The sequence below is a fragment of the Balaenoptera borealis genome (genome assembly GCF_965194805.1).
Source record: "Balaenoptera borealis genome assembly, chromosome: 5".
NCBI lineage: Eukaryota > Metazoa > Chordata > Mammalia > Artiodactyla > Balaenopteridae > Balaenoptera > Balaenoptera borealis.
The window spans coordinates 71904550-71923958 of NC_138862.1; the positions used below are offsets into that span (position 1 = coordinate 71904550).

At 46.8% G+C, this 19409-nt stretch overlaps 1 protein-coding gene across 1 annotated transcript in view; it reads right to left on the bottom strand.

Moving 5' to 3' along the window:
• Positions 1-19409, bottom strand: part of TFRC (transferrin receptor) — a 116477-nt gene that overhangs the window by 64994 nt on the left and 32074 nt on the right. The window lies entirely within an intron of this gene.

The following is a 19409-nucleotide window of genomic DNA, read 5'->3' on the forward strand; positions in this document are numbered from 1 at the left end:
TGAGCGAGTCTTCACCAACTCTGCAGAGAGCTTTAGTGTTGGTGTTAATATGACTGAATATGGTTAACTAAATCTGGTACAGCATGGTGTTTATTGACTGTTTAATTTCCTCTTGAAAGAAATTTAGTTCATATTCTTTGCTTATTATCAGTCTTGATTAGTTATTTATGAACCTAATTTTTTGTCTTATTTGCTGCAAGATTTTTCTCCAGTTTGTCATCTATTCTTTTTCCTTTCAAAATTATACTTAAAAAAGAATTATAAAGCAATACATGTTCATGGTAAAAAAATTGAAAAAGAAAGTATTAAAATCTATGTTACCATTTAGAATTAACCTTTATTATCCTGTTTCAAAACCAAGTGTAAAAAGATATTTTTGAATCTATTGGAAATGAGACTATGGACTGGTTATTAGATGACGTTAAGGGATTATTGTTCATTTTGTGGGGTGTGAAAAAGCAGGGTAAATATGTAATTTTTAGAATGAGCTTATCAGTTAAGATGCTTACTGGAGCATTAACAGGAAAACTAATGTGAAATCTCAGAGTTGCTTTTTAAAACCCCACGGCAAAAAAATAAACAAAAAATTGGGGAAAACTAGATAAAACCAAATTAGCAAAATTAAATATTTGCTGAAAGTGAGTGATGGATATATAGGTATTTGTTTTATTATTCTAACTTTGCATATGTTTGAAATTTTCTGCGATGAAAAGTTTAAAAAGTTCAGGAGATCTTCCAGGCCCCCTATCTAAAACTCTAACATGTCTCCTTCATTCTCATTTTGTATTACTCATCCCTGACTTTTGTTTTTTCTCCTTAGCATTTTGTTAGTATCTACCATGCTAACCTTGCTCTTATTTCATCTAGTTAATTTGGCTTATTATCCTTCCCCAACTGGAATGCAACTCTCCCAGAATCTTCATCTGTTTTGTTCACTACTCCTACAGTCAACAATGCCTGGCTACTCAGATAATTATCGCATGAAAAACAAAGTCACTGTTAACATTTAAAAATTACAGATACTCATTTTAACTTTAAATTTAACAGAAGAAAAAAAGATACTGTAGTAGAATGAATTACTGAACATCGGATTATGTTTCTTCCTAAAGGACCCTTTTAAAGTTTAGAAAAAAAATGTATATGAAATCATCATGGTTGGAGGCATTAGATTTTTTTTTTAACTGTTCCTTCATTTCTTAATGGGCATAAGTTTAAATTTCTAGGCAACACAACTTAGTAATGGCTTCATAAACATCAGAATAAATATCACGAATATTTAAGAAACAAACAAACCTTATTTTTTATTTATAAGTACACCAAGAAAAAGTAGAAAACGTAGGCCTACTTTTAGAATGGTCCTCTAGACAAAACAAATAGGGGAAGGCAGATCTGTGAGAAAATATCCTATAAAATATCCTAGCTGAGGGGAGAAAGCCACCCATCATGAAGAAATGATTAGAACTACTACATTTCCTTTGTGATTCTTTTCATTACTTTTTAAAAAAATTAATTAATTAATTAATTAATTATTTTTGGCTGCATTGGGTCTTCATCACTGCTCACAGATTTTCTCTAGTTGCGGCCAGAGGGGGCTACTCTTCGTTGCAGTGCACGGGCTTCTCATTGCGGTGGCTTCTCTTGTTGCAGAGCACAGGCTCTAGGGCGCGTGGGCTTCAGTAGTTGTGGCACACAGGCTCAGTAGTTGTGGCACACAGGCTCAGTAGTTGTGGCGCATGGGCTAAGTTGCTCCATGGCATGTGGGATCTTCCTGGACCAGGGCTCGAACCCGTGTCCCCTGCATTGGCAGGCGGATTCTTAACAACTGAACCACCAGGGAAGCCCTTCATTACTTTTTAAAGGACTCCATCACAGGCCTTTAATCACTGGCCAGTCTGGCAATGGATATACATGGACAGACCTAGTCAAGAGGCAAGAGAAAAATGCCCTCTTGGTTCTCTGTCACCAGCTTCTTCCACCATCTTCCTCTGCCATCCTCACCTTGGCCTGTCTATGTCTTCCCAGTGTGGGTTCTGGCTTTGTCCTCCCTCCTCCCAGCCCACCCTCAGCTCCTTCCTTCACCAGCACGCTGGTTTCCAAGCCTGAGGGTTGTGCCTACCTGAGAAGCTGTAAAAACACAGACTCTACCCCTGCCTCCTTGGGCCCCATCTTTGCAGACCCTGACATGTAGGTCTGGGTGGAGGTTGGGAGTTTGTCTTTTCTGAAGCCCTGAATGTGATTCTAATGAGCAGGTTCAGGGCCTACTCCATCAGTATCTTTCCTTATATATTCCAGAACCTACCATAATGCCTGGCAAATCATAAGTGCTTAACAAATATGTAACAACTTAATGAACTGAAGGAAAAAAAATTTAAGCCCTTGTATATGTGTACAGAAATCGGTGTCGCCTCTTGTGATTTTTACAAACGTTTTGTGAAGCAGCGAATAAAGTGGATATTATTGTCCCCGTTTCACAGAGGCCAAGAGAGGAGAAGGGACTTCCCCAAGATCACAGCTGGAGGGACCAGAGTCTGCCTCCCTCTACCAGGACAAGTCCCAGGGGCTTAGAAAGGGGGGCAGAGTTTAAGGAGGGGGAAAAAGGAATTCCCATCCCCATTACTTAGTGGGTTGAGGGGAGTGGAAGCAAGGAGGGGGGAAAAGGAAAAGGAAGAAGAGAAGGGACCAGAAAAGAAGAAACAGAGGAAGGTCAGAGGTGCCTAAAAGTATGGAAAGGGAACAAGACATCAAAAAACAAAAAGCAAGACCCCAAAACAGACACAGGTAGAGACTGGATGGGATTATGGAGGAGGCGGGGCCAGAGCAGCTTTCTCACAGGGAGACACAGTAGGTTCTAAAGAAAACAGCTCAGGGACTTCGCTGGCGGTCCAGTGGTTAAGACTCCCCACTTCCACTGCAGGGGGGATGGGTTCGATCCCTGGTTGGGGAACTAAGATCCCGTAGGACGCACAGCACGGCCAGAAAAAAAAAAGAAAGAAAGAAAGAAAGAAAGCTCAGAGGGTGTTAAGCCATAAAACCTATCTCTGGGGAGCAGGCATGTACCACTGGTCCCCGAGTTTGATGTTTCCCTTGGTGTCAGAGCACTGGGCCCAAAGTCCCCATGGAAAACACTTCCTTTTGCTGACTGTGGCCTCTGCCTGCCAGCCTCCTCCTCCAGGGCTGTGTGTTTAGGCAGCTGCACTGCATTTTTAGAACAATTTTTAACTTTGCAGGCCGTACCTGCGGAACCAGAATGTCTGGCCAAGATCAGTTACATAATATCCTTAGACCCTCTGGGTGCCAAAGGCAACTGCAGCTCTGGGCCAAGGCAGGTGTGTGCTGGGCCTAGTCAGAGAGTGCAGGAGGGAAAAGAAGGGGTCCCCTTCCCACCTGGAGGCCTGCTGGGAAGGCCTCCCTCTGGAGAGGGAAAGCTGAGTGGGGCCGGCCCCAGTCTGAGTTTTCTATCCAGGAGCCCTTAGAGGGCAGCTTTGTTCTCTTTTATGGCTCCCTGAAGGATTTAGGCTACATCCACCAGAGAACCGCACCATTGAGGATTGTAAAATATGAACGTGTTGCCATGAAGGTGTGAATTTTTCTTCTGTACTTATTTAAAGATTATCTCTGATAAATAAAGTAGTTCTGTCTGGAGCAAGGGGATGGACTACATGACTTCTGCAAGACTCCACCTGACGGATGGTTCGTAGTATGCTGGGCAGATCCCAGGCCGGGACATCCTGGTCCCAGTACCGAAGCGCTCCACTGGAAACAAGACCAAACCTCAAAAACTGTGTGCAGAAGGAAGAGGAGCTGAGCTCACTGCAGCCTCTCCGGGCTCCCCAGGGCAGGCCTGAGTAGAAGGAAGGAGGAAAGGAGATAGCCATCAGGGTGGCTGGAACGCATGTTACAGAAACAGCCTGGAGCCCATGGAACCCAGAGAGATGGGTGAGAGATGGGATCCCAGCAAGTCAGCGTGGGCAGGAATGATGGGGAGCAGCTGGTCCAAGCCCCTCATTTTATAGACAGAAGACTGAAAAGTGACTCACTTGTCCACAGTCACGTAGAGAAAGAGGAGGCAATAAGGCTGTTAGTTCAAAGGCTCAAGGTCTTCCATGAACTTCAGAAGGGCAAAGGTAGGCCTAGCTCTGAAGGCTGCTGGGGTGGGCTGGAGTTCTAAGCCACAGATGGGCAGCCATCTAAAAGGTATGGAGGGAGAGCCATCAACAGGACTTAGAGATGGGCCTCCTGGGACCAAACCGGGGACCCAAAATGGCACTGACATCTCCACCCTGACCCTTCTTCCCAGCCTCCCAAGGTCACCACCCAACCTTGCGAACCTTCCCATAACGCAGGAGCAAGACCCTGCCTGCTCACTGTTTGCCTACCAGTCAACCGGCTCGGGGCTGGGCAACACCTCCCTCCATTCTCACCCTTTCCTCCTTTCTCCACCTCCTCCATTCACCTGGCTCACAGACAGGCTGAATCCCTTTTCACTGACACTGTAGAGGCCCCATTGGTCACGTTTACCTCGCCCCAGATCAGCGTCCCCACTTTCACCTGGACACCTGCCGCAGCTTCCTCACTGTGCCCGGCCTCCCGCCTCTGCTCCTCCAGCCCTCCCACTTACCCAGCACCTAGAGAGTGTCCTGAAACACAAACCTGGTCATCTCACGCCCTTGAAAGCTAATCGTGGTTCCCTGGCGCCTCCAAGATAAAGCACCAACTCCTTGGGAGGGCCTTGCATCTCAGCCCACTGCTCCACGCTCTGCCGTGTTGCTCCGAGAGCCCACCAAGCCTTTTCACAGCTCTGGCTTTTGCACATTTTTTCTTTGCCTGTGATGCTCTTCCACCCCCTGGTCTACCTGGGATATCTCCTACTCATCTTTCACATTTCAACCCAAAGCTTCTTCCTCTGGGAAGCCCTCCTTGATCTCCTCAGGCAGAACCTGCACTCACTTCTCTAGGCACTTACCACCTGTGCTCTAATCACCCATTTGCCTGTTGCGGTAGGTGGCCGCTAGTAGGATGGCTCTCAATGACCCCTGCCTCTTGGTATTTTTCCGTAGGCAACACTCTCCCCTTGAGTGTGGACTAGGCTCCCTTCTAATGACAAGAATGTGGCAAAAGTTAAGGGATGTAACTTCTGAGATTGATTACAAAAGTAATGCCTGTGGCTTCTGATTTGGGCTCTCCGTGTCAGAGCCCTCACTTTGGAGGAAGCACACTGCCATTTTGGAGTGGTCCTATGGAGAGGCCCAAGCGACAAGGAACAGATGTCTCTGGCTAACTGTCAGTAAGGACTTGAGGTGGGTCTACTGCCACAAGAGTGGGCTGGAAGCAGATTCCCCTCAGTCAGACCTTTGAGATGACGGCTGCCCTAGTTGTTACTTGATTGGTTTTGGAATGGAGACGCTGAGTTAGAGGAACCTGGCTAAGCTATGTCAGATTCCTGACCCATAGAAACCATGAGATAACAAATGTTTATAGTTTTAAGCCTCTAACTTTGGGGGTAAGTTGTTACACAGTAACCACCTGTGTTCTCCATTGGCCTTGGAGCTCCTCGGGGACTGACTTATTTATCTTTAGATCTGCTGGGGCAGCTCACTGGGGATAATGAGAAGATCCTACAAGCTTTGAAGAAGCAAAACCAAACCAAAACAAAACAACAGGTTCCATACAAAGGATCCAGAATCAGAATGGCCTCACCTTCTCAATAGCTACTGTGGAAAGCCAGAACACAAGGGAACAAGATCTTCAAAATTCTGAGGGAAAATGATATCCAACCTACAGCAATTAAATGTGAGTGTGAAACACTTTCAGAGAAGATCTCAAACCTTTAACTCCATGAACCGCATTTCTCAGGAAACTACTTGAGCATGTGCTCTGAGCAAGAGATAGTAAACCAAGAAAGAAGAAGAATAAAACAAGGAGCAAAGGGACTCTCTAGCTGATGATGAGGGGAGGTCCCAGGATAACAGCTGTGGCCAAAGCCTAGAGGGCAACTGGTCCACACCGGGGCCCATCAGAAGGTCTGCTAAGGAAGATGCCACTGACAGACCACCTAATGTTTTGAACATATTGACTAGAGATTTGCACACATGGGAGAGAGTTTGGGGTTGAATTAGTAACAAGTATACAGACGACTAAGCAAATGAAAAATGTAAGACGATTGTTAACTCTAGCAAAAACAAAATGTTGTGCAAGAAGAAGTAATCATAGTATACTAATAAGCTGTGAATAGAGTTTACAAAGTCAAAAACATAAACAGTGAATACTGACCTAAAAATTACAACAGAACTAAATGGAAAGGAATGAGGGATGGGAAGTGTGCTGTGAGGTGGGGACAGGCAGAACGAAAATAAGCTAAATCCTCATCTTCCACAGTGAAAAGTCAATAGATAAAGAATTAGCTGAAAAGTTGAAAGTGATTGCCTCTGAAGAGTTGGAAATAGGGTCTGAGTTGCAAGCGACAGTTGCTTTCACAAGTCTTATAGAACTATTTAACTTGTAGAACTATGTGCACATATAACTCTATTAAAAGTTAAACTTTAAATGAAAATCTACCACAATTTCTACATATAGAAGGTGCTCAATAAATGTCGACCATTATAATTCCTTCTGTACGATGTCATCAGACAGCTTGTTATTCTTGCAGCTGTCTTGTGATGTGTTAGGACACTTGATTGCAAATGAGCAAGCCTTAACTCAAACTGATGAAAGCATAAAGGGGATTGTACTGTGTCATGTCACAAGCAAGTTTCAGTCATGGCTGGATCCAGGCGGTCACATGGTGCCAGCAGAAATCTTTCTGTCTCCATTTCTTGTCTTTTTTTCCTGTGTTGACTTCATTCTCAAGCAGGCTCCTTTCCCATCTTGGCAAGCTGGCCTCCAGCACCTCCAGGTTTCTATCCGACCAGCTTCATTATCCTAATGGAAGGAGAGAGTCTTTGCCCGGTATTTGCAACAATATGCCTGGGATAGACACTCAGTGATGTGCCTTGGGTCACATGCCCATCCCTGAGCAGACTGCTATGGCCAAAGGGACCGAGCCCTCTGATTGGCTAAGCCTGAGTCATATGCCCACCAGGGAACCATGGAGAAAGTGGGGGTGGAGTGGTTTCACAAAGGAAATCTGGGTGCTGTTATTGGAAAAAGAGAGGATAAATGCTGCAAAATCAACAGTTGTGCCCCAAAACTGAGATGGCTGCTCATCATCAGTGCATAAGCCACTGGTTAGGAGCCTTCTCCTAGAACACTACCCAGTTGGCCCATTTCTTCTGCTTCACAAGAACTGTTAGTGTTTAAAGACATGTCCCATGTTCCCACATCTTCTTATCTCCAGGGAAAACAAGCCTAGATCCCCTGGTTATCCTTGCATGACAGCTTCTGGACCCCTCAGTTTCCTGGCTCTCTTTCCCTGGATGCTGAGTAGCGTCAAAACACTGAAACATGGTACCCAGAGCTGAATGAAGCGCTAGATGAGGCCTGACCCGTCCAGAGGCCCATAGGATGCTCATCTTATTTCTCCTCGGCAGCAGAGCACCCTAAAGATGTACTAGCTGTTTTAGTAACTGCTATGCTATGCTATGCATTGTTGGCTCATATTCAGTTGCGACCAACGCCTCGTATCATATGAGCTGTCATTAAGCCAGGGGTTCCTCATTTTGCATGCACACAGTTGGTTCTTTGAACCTCAATAAAGGACTCTGTCCTTGTTAAATTTCAACTTATAAAACTTGGCCCATTACTGCAGTTCATGGAGGTGTTTATGAATTTAAATCCTGTCTTCAGTACTAACCATCTCTCCAGGTTTTGCATAAACCACCTATTTGATTGGCAGATGTTTTCTTTATTTTCATCCAAGAGGACAAGAAAATAAATTAGGGTCAAGGAAAAAGCCCTTTGTCCCACTACCCAAGTCCGCATGATATGGGCATCATAGCTGATACGTTGCCCAGTCAGCTATGGAGCAATCCCGTTGTTTGAGTCTGCTGGGGTTGGGGTCGCCGAGCACACACATTACCACAGACTGGGCGGCTCAGACGACAGAAAGTCATGCTCTCTCTCACAGTTCTAGAGGCTACAAGTCTTACGCCAAGGTGTCAGCAGGGCCATGTCCCCTCCAAAGACTCTAGGGAAAAACACTTCCTTGCCTCTTCCTAACTTTCGTTGGTTGCTGGCAATCCTTGACGTTCTTTCGCTGTAGCTGCATCACTCCATGTCTGTCTCCATCTTCACATGGCATTCTTCCCTCTACGTGTGTCTTCTTTGTGTCTCTATGTCCAAATTTCCCTCTTATAAGGACATCAGTCATTGGATTTATGGCTCACCCTGATCCAGTATGAGTTCATCGAACTACATTACATCTGCAAAGACCCGAGTTCCAAATAAGGTCATGTTCACAGGTACCAGGGGTGAGGACTCCGACATACCTTTTTAGGAGACACAATTCAACCCACCATACAAGCAGTATCGGTTTTCATCTCCCATGTTTCCTTCATGTCCTTTCATGTCTGAAGATCTCCTCTATCAGAAGTCTTGCTGTAGGACTTTCCTGGTGGCACAGTGGTTAAGAATCCGCCTGCCAACGCAGGGGACACGGGTTCGATCCCTGGTCCAGGAAGATCCCACATGCTGCGGAGCAACTAAGCCCATGCGCCACAACTACTGAGCCTGCGCTCCAGAGCCCGTGAGCCACAACTACTGAGCCCGCACGCCTAGAGCCCATGCTCTGCAACAAGAGAAGCCACTGCAATGAGAAGCCCGTGCACGGCAACAAAGAGTAGCCCCCGCTCCCCGCAACTAGAGAAAGCCCACGTGCAGCAATGAAGACCCAACACAGTCAAAAATACATAAATTAAAAAAAAAAAAAGTCTTGCTGCAATCCAGGTGGCCACGGGATTCCATGCACCCACCCCCATAAACCAGTCAACCTGACCCACTAACCCAGTCTAGAGCAGTGGTGGCCACCAGGAGCTGTGCGTGGCTGCCCTCTCCCTTTCCCCCTTTTTTTTTTAAACATCTTTATTGGAGTATAATTGCTTAACATTGTTGTGTTAGTTTCTTGCTGTATAACAAAGTGAATCAGTTACACATATACTTATATCCCCATATCCCCTCCCTCTTGCATCTCCCTCCCACCCTCCCTATCCCACCCCTCTAGGTGGTCACAAAGCACCGAGCTGATCTCCCTGTGCTATGCGGCTGCTTCCCACTAGCTATCTATTTTACATTTGGGAGTGTATATATATCAGTGCTACTCTTTCACTTTGTCCCAGCTTACCCTTCCCCTCCCCGTGTCCTCAAGTCCATTCTCTACGTCTGTGTCTTTATTCCTGTCCGGCCCCTACAGAACCTTTTTTTTTTTTTTAGATTCCATATATATGTGTTAGCATACGGTATTTGTTTTTCTCTTTCTGACTTCCTTCACTCTGTATGACAGATTCTAGGTCCATCCAGCTCACTACAAATAACTCAATCCCTTTCCACTTTTTAGAGATTCTGATAGAATCTCCCTGGGGGGAGGCCAGAATCTCCTGGGCGTGGGAAGATGGTAGGTAGAGGAGGGAGGCCATAGAGTAGCCTGGTTAAGAGCTTGGACTTTGGAGTGAGACAGACCTGTGACTTTGTGCTGGCTTACTCCATGTCTCTTGCATCTCATTTTTTTTCACTTATAAAAAGTGAGTAACAAAACTTTTCTTTATGACAATTAAATGACATCCCAGGGTAGCAGTGGATGTTGCTACTCTTGCTGCTGCTGCCCCTGCTGTTAGCTACTCAGGATTTGGGTGAATCTAGATCTGCATCCAGATCTTCGACGTCCCCCTGAGGTGAGCTTCTCAACATCGCTGAACCTGCTTCAGGGCTCACATCTGTAAAATGAGCTCTGAGTACACCCAGTACAGAGCCTGGGGCACAGTAAAGCCATCATAAATGTTTGCGTCTTTCCCTTCCCTTCTCCTGGGAGTAAAGGAGAGGAGAAGGGAAGGGAAAGAAGTAATGTTAGTCTCTTAGGAAACTCAAGTGACTCCTTCCTGATCACTCTCTTTTCTCTGTCTTTGGGGAGAGAACTTGGATGTATTTTGAGCCTGTCTTTACAGAGACTCTAGACTGTTTTTTTTTAAAACAAACGCTAATTATAACTAGCATATATATATTCACCCAGGCGGTAACTGAGGCAGGTGGTTCAACAACAGCCCCAGAGGCACGGAGTAACAAGGGGTGGAGCAGGACTTCAGTCCACACCCTCCAACCCCAAACCCCACGCTTTGCCTTTACACAGAGAAGTTTAGATTTAAAAAAAAAAAAAAAAAAGGTTTAATTACATACATAAATGAGTTTTTTCTTTTAAAACATTAGAACCTTACTGATAACGCTAAAGTTTCTTTGTCCATCCCTTTCAATCTTTATCCCCGTATCCACCTCCCCACGGGTAACTACTGTTTATGGGTTTGATATGTATGCTCCAGAACTTTAAAAAACATAGACATTTCCATTCCTTTACTGATATACAAACCTATACAAAATACACCGTGTTTGTGCGGGTGTTTTCACATAGATGGCATCACGTACCACCCGTGGTTTGGCAACTTGCATTTTTTACTCCACAGCACGTCTTGAGAGTTGTCCCTGTTGAAACACACGAATCTGGTTTGTTCCTTTGGTCCGCTCTACTCCACCATCAAACGTGCCATGCTTGATGGACCCTGTTGATAGCCCCGTGCTCCTGCCCCACTTCCCACTGCTTCTGAGGGCTGTGGGCTCTGTGGGGCAGGTCTTGAGCCGCTTTGAGGAAGCCTCCTGGGCTCACAGACTTCCTCGGCCGGGAGAGGCCAGAATCACGGGGAGTTCACTTTGAAAGTGGGGCCACCTGCAGACCCTAACCGTCTGGGTTCAAGATCAAGGACTTCCCCCTGGCCGCCTGCTGCAGGAGCAGGAAGGCCCAGCAGAGCCTCAGGAGCTCCCTGCGGTCCTCAGTTCCTCTCTGCTGGGCCAGTTCTCCTCACCGCTACTCACTGTTAACAGTGAAAGATAAAAAGAGAAGTAAAATAAACACAATAAATAGGCTGAAGGGTAGTGAATAAAATGGCAGCAGCAAACAATAAAAACAAACCAACTAATTACAGTGCAAATATAAAAACATAGCGATTAAACCCTTTTTGACTAGACTTTGATCTAAATTAGGACTCACCAAGAACAAGGCCTGAGGCTGGGGGTGGGGAACACTTCCCTAAGGGAGCACTCCCTCCTTCCCGCAGGGATTCATCCTTCCTGGATGAAACTGAAGTGAGTCTGGGTCCCCCCTTGAGCCAGAGTCCCTGTTACTGCCCATCTCGGTGGACTCCCAGACTTGAACTTCTTCCAGATAGGGGGCTACCCATTTGAATCACCCAGGAAGATTTAAAACAAACAGTTTCCCAGTGGTTGGGGATAAATCAGTTGAGGGGTGGGAGTATGAATTAACACTACACTGATTTGTAGTGTTTGGCAATTTCCATGGTGTAAATGCTCCCACCAAACTGTTAATGGTTTACTAACTGGCTTGCAAATTAACTCATTCAGAATTCAAGACAATGGCACTACATTTAGAACTCTTGGTAGCTTTTCTCACTTTCTAAGAACTCCCAATACACACCATGATCACTGAAGAATCAGCCAGTCAAAATGCAGTAAGTTATTTATAGCCAAATAATGTATAAAGCAACTTTTTAAAAACTCTTTCCAAATGTTTACAGCAAAAAATATTTAATGTGGGCTGGAAGCTTGTTTCACTGTTTGATAGGATATGTGGGAAGCTTCCACAAGGAACTATTTCCAGGGCCTACCAAGGGCACAGAAGAGGAGGGAGTCCCCACTGTGTGAAGGTGGACAAGAGAAGCACCCACTGACTACAGAAGTCCTCCTCTGCTGGCCCTGTGGCTCATGGAGCACTTTCACAAGGAAGGAAGCTGAGATTCCAAGAGGTAAAGCAATAAGGTCACATGGTCAGGTCTCGACTCAGGACTCTGACACTAGAACTAGGCCTCTTTCCAAAACATGCTGGAGCCCCCCTCGCCCCGGTGGAGTCTGAGACCCCGCTCAGGTGTGGGACCTTTAAAGGTGGGGTGCCCTTCCCTTCGCCCCTTTCCTGACCTTCAGCCATGCCCTGCAGACCACACACTGAGCCCACCTGAGCCAGGAGTGCCCAAAGGGAGAGCCTGGGAGCCTGTAGCCTCCTGACACCCAGGAGAAAGCCTTGGTTACCCATCCCCCAGCCACCTCAGCAAGGCTCCCCAGGATGGGAGAGGTGCCAGCAGGCAGGAATAGGGGAAGCCAGGAAAGCTTTCAGACCTTCTGCTGAGTGTCAGGAGGCACCTCAGTGTGGCTGTGGAACCAGAGCTTCTGGTCCCCAGGGCAGGCCCACACAGCGGGAGCTGCTCCCTGCAGCCTAGGTTACATAACCCATGAGCTCAGCCAGGTAGGGTGGCAGTTCCCGTAGAGAAAGCGTTCCCACAAGACAGGGGGCCATTCCCTCATCCTCTGCAGTGAGCCACCCCCCAGGGGCTCCTTATAGCTCACCCCTTTCAGTGGCAAAGCTACCACCCTCACTTTCCTGCACTGGAGAGGGCTGAGGACTGGAGTGGGTGAGGCCCTCCTCAGCCAGAAGTGCAGTAAGCCTAGGCAGAAGAAAATAGTTGATTCCCTCAAGTATCAGCCACTGTGGCCAGCTCTGGGCCTGCTCGGGAGGGGGTGGGACCTGGGGAGGTATCCCCACATAGCCCTCAGGGTGGCCTGGGCGTCCTGGCCTCCGAGGTCAGCATTCCACTGAGAATCCTGGAGAGGCTCTCTGCTCTCATACCCTCCTGGATACATCCCCTGGGGTAGGCCAGCTGGGCATAGCTTGATGAGGCAGAGGGGAGAAAGGACAGGCTCTCTGTGTGCCAGTGAATGTCTCTGGTCCCCGTGGTAACCTCTCCTGTCTCTAAAATTATATGTGGATTAAAAGCACTCCATCTGGCAAGAGCAGATGGAATTGGGCAGAAGCATAATCAGGACACTGGATTTTAAGATCTGTGGTTCTCCATTTATCAAGAAGACAAAAATAAAAGACAAAAAGGCCAGGAGAGAGGTGTATGGTGTGTGTGTGTGTGTGTGTGTGTGTGTGTTTTCTTTATGTGCCACGTGATGTAGCAAGTGGACACTGAATTAGTATGTAGTATAGGAAGATGATTTAGGGGGGAGGGGATTAACCAAAGGAAATGGAAAACTGAGGTCAGAATAGATGAGGGAAAAATGGGGTAAACTGGGTGGTCAGAGCAAGACCAGGATGCCCCCAAGGCTCCAAGAGCACAAACAGCTCCCACAAAAGTCTGAATAAGGAGAGGAGAGACACACTGCAGGACCGGGCGTTCCTCGAGAGCCTTAGGGCATCCCTCCAACGTAAAAGCAGAAGGAAGTGCCACACGTCAGTCAAGTATAAACGTAGTTACGAGCAACAGAAAACCTGACTCGAAGGCCCTTTAACAAATAATGGCTTCTTTGTCTCACAAAATAAAATATCTGAAAGTGGTTAGGGGCTGGCGCTCAAGGGTGTCAGGGCTGGCATCTCTGTGGTTCTCTTGGCCTTTTTCCGTGGAAATATAGTTACTGCGGTTTCAACTATCAGGAACCTCCTCAACCCACGCAGAAAAGACTAGGGAACCGCACCAGGCAGCCTGTCCTGGGAGCGCTCCTCCCACTTTAGTCCCATTGGCCAGAGCTGGTCACGTGGTCTCCCTCAGCCGCAAGGCAGGCTGGGAAAGCAGAGCACAGGGTTGCCATGATCATGGCCTAGGCTTGTCAGCCGCTCTATTGCACCAAACAAAATCAGGGTTCTATTAGTAAGGAAGAAAGGGGAAACGGACGTTGGGAAGGCAACCAAGCCCAGAGGTGAGACCCTCAGTGGTGAACGTTTTTGGTAAAGACTAAGTTACTATGCCGAAGTGGAGCTGAAACAGTCTCCAGAAAACTGTAAGGCCCCACTTTGGGAAGGCAATCCAAGTCACCAAAGTCTGGGCCCTTGATACAATCATCTCAGTTATCACTAATTGTCTCAATTGATCTTCAGGGCAACCCCATGAGGTAAACGTTATTATATCTCCCCTCCTGCAGGCAGGAAAGGCGAGTTCCGCACTTTGCACATCACGCTTTGCAGGAATACATCTGAGTCAAGATTTTACAGGCCCTAAGTCAGATATTCCTCAGCTGTTTGGTCCTAAACTGACTGCTCCTTATAGGAAGCCGTCCCCTCCTCCTTCACTCAGTTACCGTCCCCGGCCCTTCCCCAGGATCAAAACACCAGTAAGGAGGCCGCTGAAGTCAAGCAGACCTGCGTTCAAATCTCCATTCTTCTTCTGGTCAGTGCGTGGCCCTGGGCAAGCTGCTCAGCTCTCTGGGCCTCGCAGACCTCAAGAGGTTGTAGGATTAAATAGGAGATGCTGGATTAGAGCACCCAGCACAGTGCCCAGAAACAGCAGGCATTCGATAATATCAGTGCCTTTCTAGAGATGCAGCAATGTGGAAATGCAGCCATGGACCAGCTATGGTTTTGCATAAACCAAGATCATGTTATTTCCCATGTACTTTGCTTACAAAATCTAACTCTTTTAAAATCAGAAGTCATCCGTTTTGTTCTCCTTTGCCACTCAAAAGCTGACTTGGCTTGAAGTCTTCAGAAGTACTTCAACTAGCATTTACTGAGCAACTGTTAAGTGCCAGGCACTCTGCTGCTTGGAGGCCTGGCCCTCACCCTAGGAGGGTACAGTCTGGTTGCAGAATGGTGCATGCAGGCAAATAAGTCTAAAATGAGGCAGGGTATAGTGACAATTGTGTGTTGTGCTAATTGAAAATGCTGGGACTTCAGAGGTGGCAGAGGCTGTGTGGGTGTAGCGTGGGCTTGTCCTTCCTGCCCTCCAGAGCTGCCGTGGAAGAGGTGCCACCAGGACAAGCTGAATTTATTAAAAATTAATTTCAGTGACAGCAGAGCCTTAAACTGAGGGTGGAGCCCTTCTGGGTGCAGGGCCCTGTGTGACCGCACAGGTCGCATGCTTGCGCAGCTGGCCCTGGGGCCGCCACCACATGACCCCCTTGCTGGCCCCTCAGGTCCTGCACGAAGGGCAGCTGCTGCCTCTGGGAGACTCGGGCACAGAGCAGACCTGTGGGAAAGGGGTCACAGGCCTCCCCCAAGCCAGTGACCATGTGTCACACTCCCTACTTCTGCTTGAGGAGAGTTAGTTCTGTCTGATGAGAGTCATCAGGAGTGACTGTGGGTTTCCACAAGCCAGAATGGATGCTCATTTCTCCAGCGTGAGAAAGAGCTGCCCTGCGATAGTCTGGGGGCCAGTGACAATGGCATGTCCCTCACTGTGCCTTCTGCCTCACCTCAGACCCCCAGCAGAAGGTTCAGGGGCCAGGAAAAGGGACAGGAGCCACTGATGCTAACAATCCGAAATAAAGGAATTGCCAGGGACCCTCTGGTCTCAGAGACAGAAACCAAAATAGACGTATAATAAACTGTACCGTACACATAAATATTTGATAGGCACCAGCATGAGAGTGAGATATCAAGTGACATCCTTGGGCTGGTTGGGCCCTCCAGAGGTCAGCCAGGCCATCCCCCTGCCTCCAGCAACTTCAATGCAAATGCGGAAGGTCCTGTGACATGGAGCGTCACTGGGCATCACCATCTGGGAGGCCATCTCACAGGTCTGTCTGGAGGTGCACAGGGCTGACATGGCTGCTTCCCACCTGCTGCTCTGCTGCCCACTTATGACTTATTTTGACCCTCCTCAGCGCCCAAGAACAGGTCCCCGTCAATGCCCCAGTTTGCCCAGGGACCTCCATTTCTCTACACTGCCTTTGGGAGCAGCTCTGATTGGGGGCAACCCAGCCCCACTCCTCCCGCTTCAGCCCCAGAGACCAGGCCAGGAAGACCGAAGGCCAGGATGGCCGTGATGCCAGAAGCAAGGAAGCCATAAGTGTGCCAGGGCTCACCCTGTTGCACTTGCCAGGCCAGGCCTGAATGCACCCCTTTACAGCCCGTGGCTATGGGGCAGGTTACAAACCTCCCCTGTAGCTCAAGCTCTGGCACGAGGCCTTCCTGAATGCCCCCACTTTGAAATGAGTTTAGCGAATGGTCCTTCCAGTGAGGTCCTCAGTGATGAGTCACAGCCAGAACAAGTCTCCTGGCTGAGCACAAGCTCCAGGGAGGCTGAGACTTTGTAATAAACTTCTATGTATGCTCTTTGCACCTAGCCTAGGAGTCATTATGTGGCACTCAGAGGGTATGCACAAAATTTCAGCTTAGCCTTCTTTTTAAAATGACTTTTTTGGGTTACTATCAAAAAAAAAACAAAGAAGGAAAAGAAGATAACAATATTGGTCAGGATGTAGAGAAACTGGAACCCTTGTGCCAGTACAGCGGTTCCTCAAAAAATTAAAAATAGAATTACCATATGACTCAGCAATTCCACTTTTGAGTATATACCCAAAGGAACTGAAAGTAGGGTCTTGAAGAGACATTTGTACATCCATGTGTAGCAGCAATATTCACAATAGCCAAAAGGTGGAAGCAACCCAAGTGTCCACTGACAGAAAAATGTATTAAAAAATTTGGTGTATACATACAACAGACTATTAATCAGCCTTAAAAAGGAAGGAAATTCTGACACCTGCTATTACATGGATGAACCTTAATGACATCATGCTAAGTGAAATAAGCCAGTCACAAAAAGACAAAGATGTGAGGTACCTGGAGTGGTCAGATACATGGAGACAGAGAGTAGAATGGTGTTACAGGCGTGGGTATGGAGAGTTGTTGTTCAATGGGTAGGGTTTCAGTTTTGCCAGGTGAAAAGAGTTCTGGAGTTTGGTTACACAACAGTGTGGATGTACTTAACACTACTGAACTGTACACTTAAAAATGGTTAAGATGGTCATATGACCCAGCAATCCCACTGCTGGGCATATACCCAGAGAAAACCATAATTCAAAAAGACACGTGCACCCCAATGTTCATTGCAGCACCATTTACAATAGCCAGGTCATGGAAGCAACCTAAATGCCCATCGACAGACGAATGGATAAAGAAGATGTGGTACATATATACAATGGAATATTACTCAGCCATAAAAAGGAATGAAATTGGGTCATTTGTAGAGACATGGATGGACCTAGAGACTGTCATACAGAGTGAAGTAAGTCAGAAAGAGAAAAACAAATATCGTATATTAACGCATATATGTGGAAGCTAGAAAAATGGTACAGATGAACCGGTTTGCAAGGCAGAAATAGAGACACAGATGTGGAGAACAAACGTATGGACACCAAGGGGGGAAAGCGGGGGCGGGGGTGGTGTGATGAATTGGGAGTTTGGGATTGACACGTATACACTGATATGTATAAAATAGATAGGTGATAAGAACCTGCTGTATAAAATAAATAAATAAATAAAATTTTTAAAAATGGTTAAGATGGTAAATTTTATGTGTATTTTACCACTATTAAAAATTAAAATCCTATTGACATTTTGTGTTTTTCTGCATATAAAAGAAATATTTATTAAAAATCTTGTACTTACAGAAAAGTTTAAAGAGGAAAAGACATATCTCAGGTACTACATATAAAAACTCATAAAGTAATTAAAATTACACGTAATCCCACTACCCAGAGACAACTGCTGCTAACACGATACATGTCCTTCCGTAATTTGGACATGTACCTGTGTGTACACCTATCTATCCAGCTGTAATTTATAGCATTCAATGGATACAATTATATACACTACTTTTTCACTTAATGTATTGTAAGTATTTCCAAAATCTCCTATAACATGGTTTTTAACAGCTTCCTGGTATGTGATCATACGGATATAAAATTTATTCAACTAGCCTTCTATTTCTGAACATTTAGGTTGTTTATAAAGTTTTTCAGTATTTTTAGACTGTGATAACACCCTTCTGTATATACTGTTATCCATATTTCTGACCATTTCCTTAGAATAATTTCCCAGAAATGAAGTTACTGAGTCAAACTCTGAGTATCTTGAGGCCGATGGCACACACTGACCAGGGCCTCCTGACGCCCGTTTTTGTTCACAGGGCACAGCTGGCCCATGCTCTGTGTTCTGTCCCTGCCAGTGCTCAGAAGGCCCCAGACTTTCTCTCCTTTGACTTCTGCTAGATTTGACTCCTGCAGATGCTGGAGAACTAAATGCTCTGGAACTTAAGCAAAGTAAAAAAGGGTCCCTGTGTCTCTATGAGGTAACTTTGTAGGTTCAAATGACATCTTACAAAAAGTCTAGAGTCTCTGTTGCTGGAAGGGACTTAGAGATGGCCCCATCCAACTCTGTCGAAAAGAAAATGAGGCACACAAAGGGGAATAATAGTCTTTTTTCTTGATGGATGGACTGAGCCAAAACTGAGCTTGCTCCATTACCCCAGGAGGGTTGGGGTAACAGCAGAGAGTAAATTCTCCAGCTCACTGGACCAAGCGCCAGCTTCCAGAACAGCTGCGGGGTCATTTCGGGCCATCTTTTGACAGCCTCAGTGCAAATGCCTCATGACCACATCCTGGCTTTCAGGAGGAGCCAGGAAGACTCTCCAGGACAGCGGCTCAGACCCTTCTCCTATTCTAAACTCAGAAAAACCTGGTCTTAGGTTTACAACACAGGCAGGCGCTCCATAGGCAGGCACGTGGCTGGGTGGTTTGCTCTTGGCCAGAGAGAGGCAGAGAAGACCCAGGCTTGCCCTGTGCAAGAAATGGAGTGGGGAAGGGGGAGGGAAGGGGCCCTACCTTCACTGAGCACCTACTGTGTGCCAGGCCCTGTGCTGGGCACCCACCTTCTTTCCCTCAGTCATCAGTTCCACCCTGGGATGCAGGCATTAGCCCCCTTTGGCAGATGAGGCTCGAAAAAGGTAAAGAACTTGGCCAAAGGTCAAACTGATAGCAAATGCAGTCAGGATTTGAGCGCAGGTTGACCACGAACGGCTGCAGTGTCTTCACCACGCCACTCACTAGTCACGAGGACCCTGAACAAACGTCAACATACGTAATAAAGAAGAGATACACGACCTTGCACATGTCTGGAAACTGGTTTCATATCACAGTAAGAGACAAGTGACAGGGAGGTTTGGTCAACTGTGTCAAGAGGTAGCACTGGTCCCTCCAGCTCCAAGGCTCTGAATCGCAGAATTCCCATAGGAGTAGGAGAACCGACCAGAGGGCCAGTATCCAAGGACCCTGATGATGACCACAAGAAAGAGGCAGCAGCTGTGGGGGAGGAAAGGGCATTGTGCTGGGGACCAGGGACCTGGGTGCCATTCCCAGCCGAGCCAGGCCAGCTGTGTGAGCCTGGGTGAGACACTTCACCTCTCTGAACTTAGCTCTTCCCATATAAAATG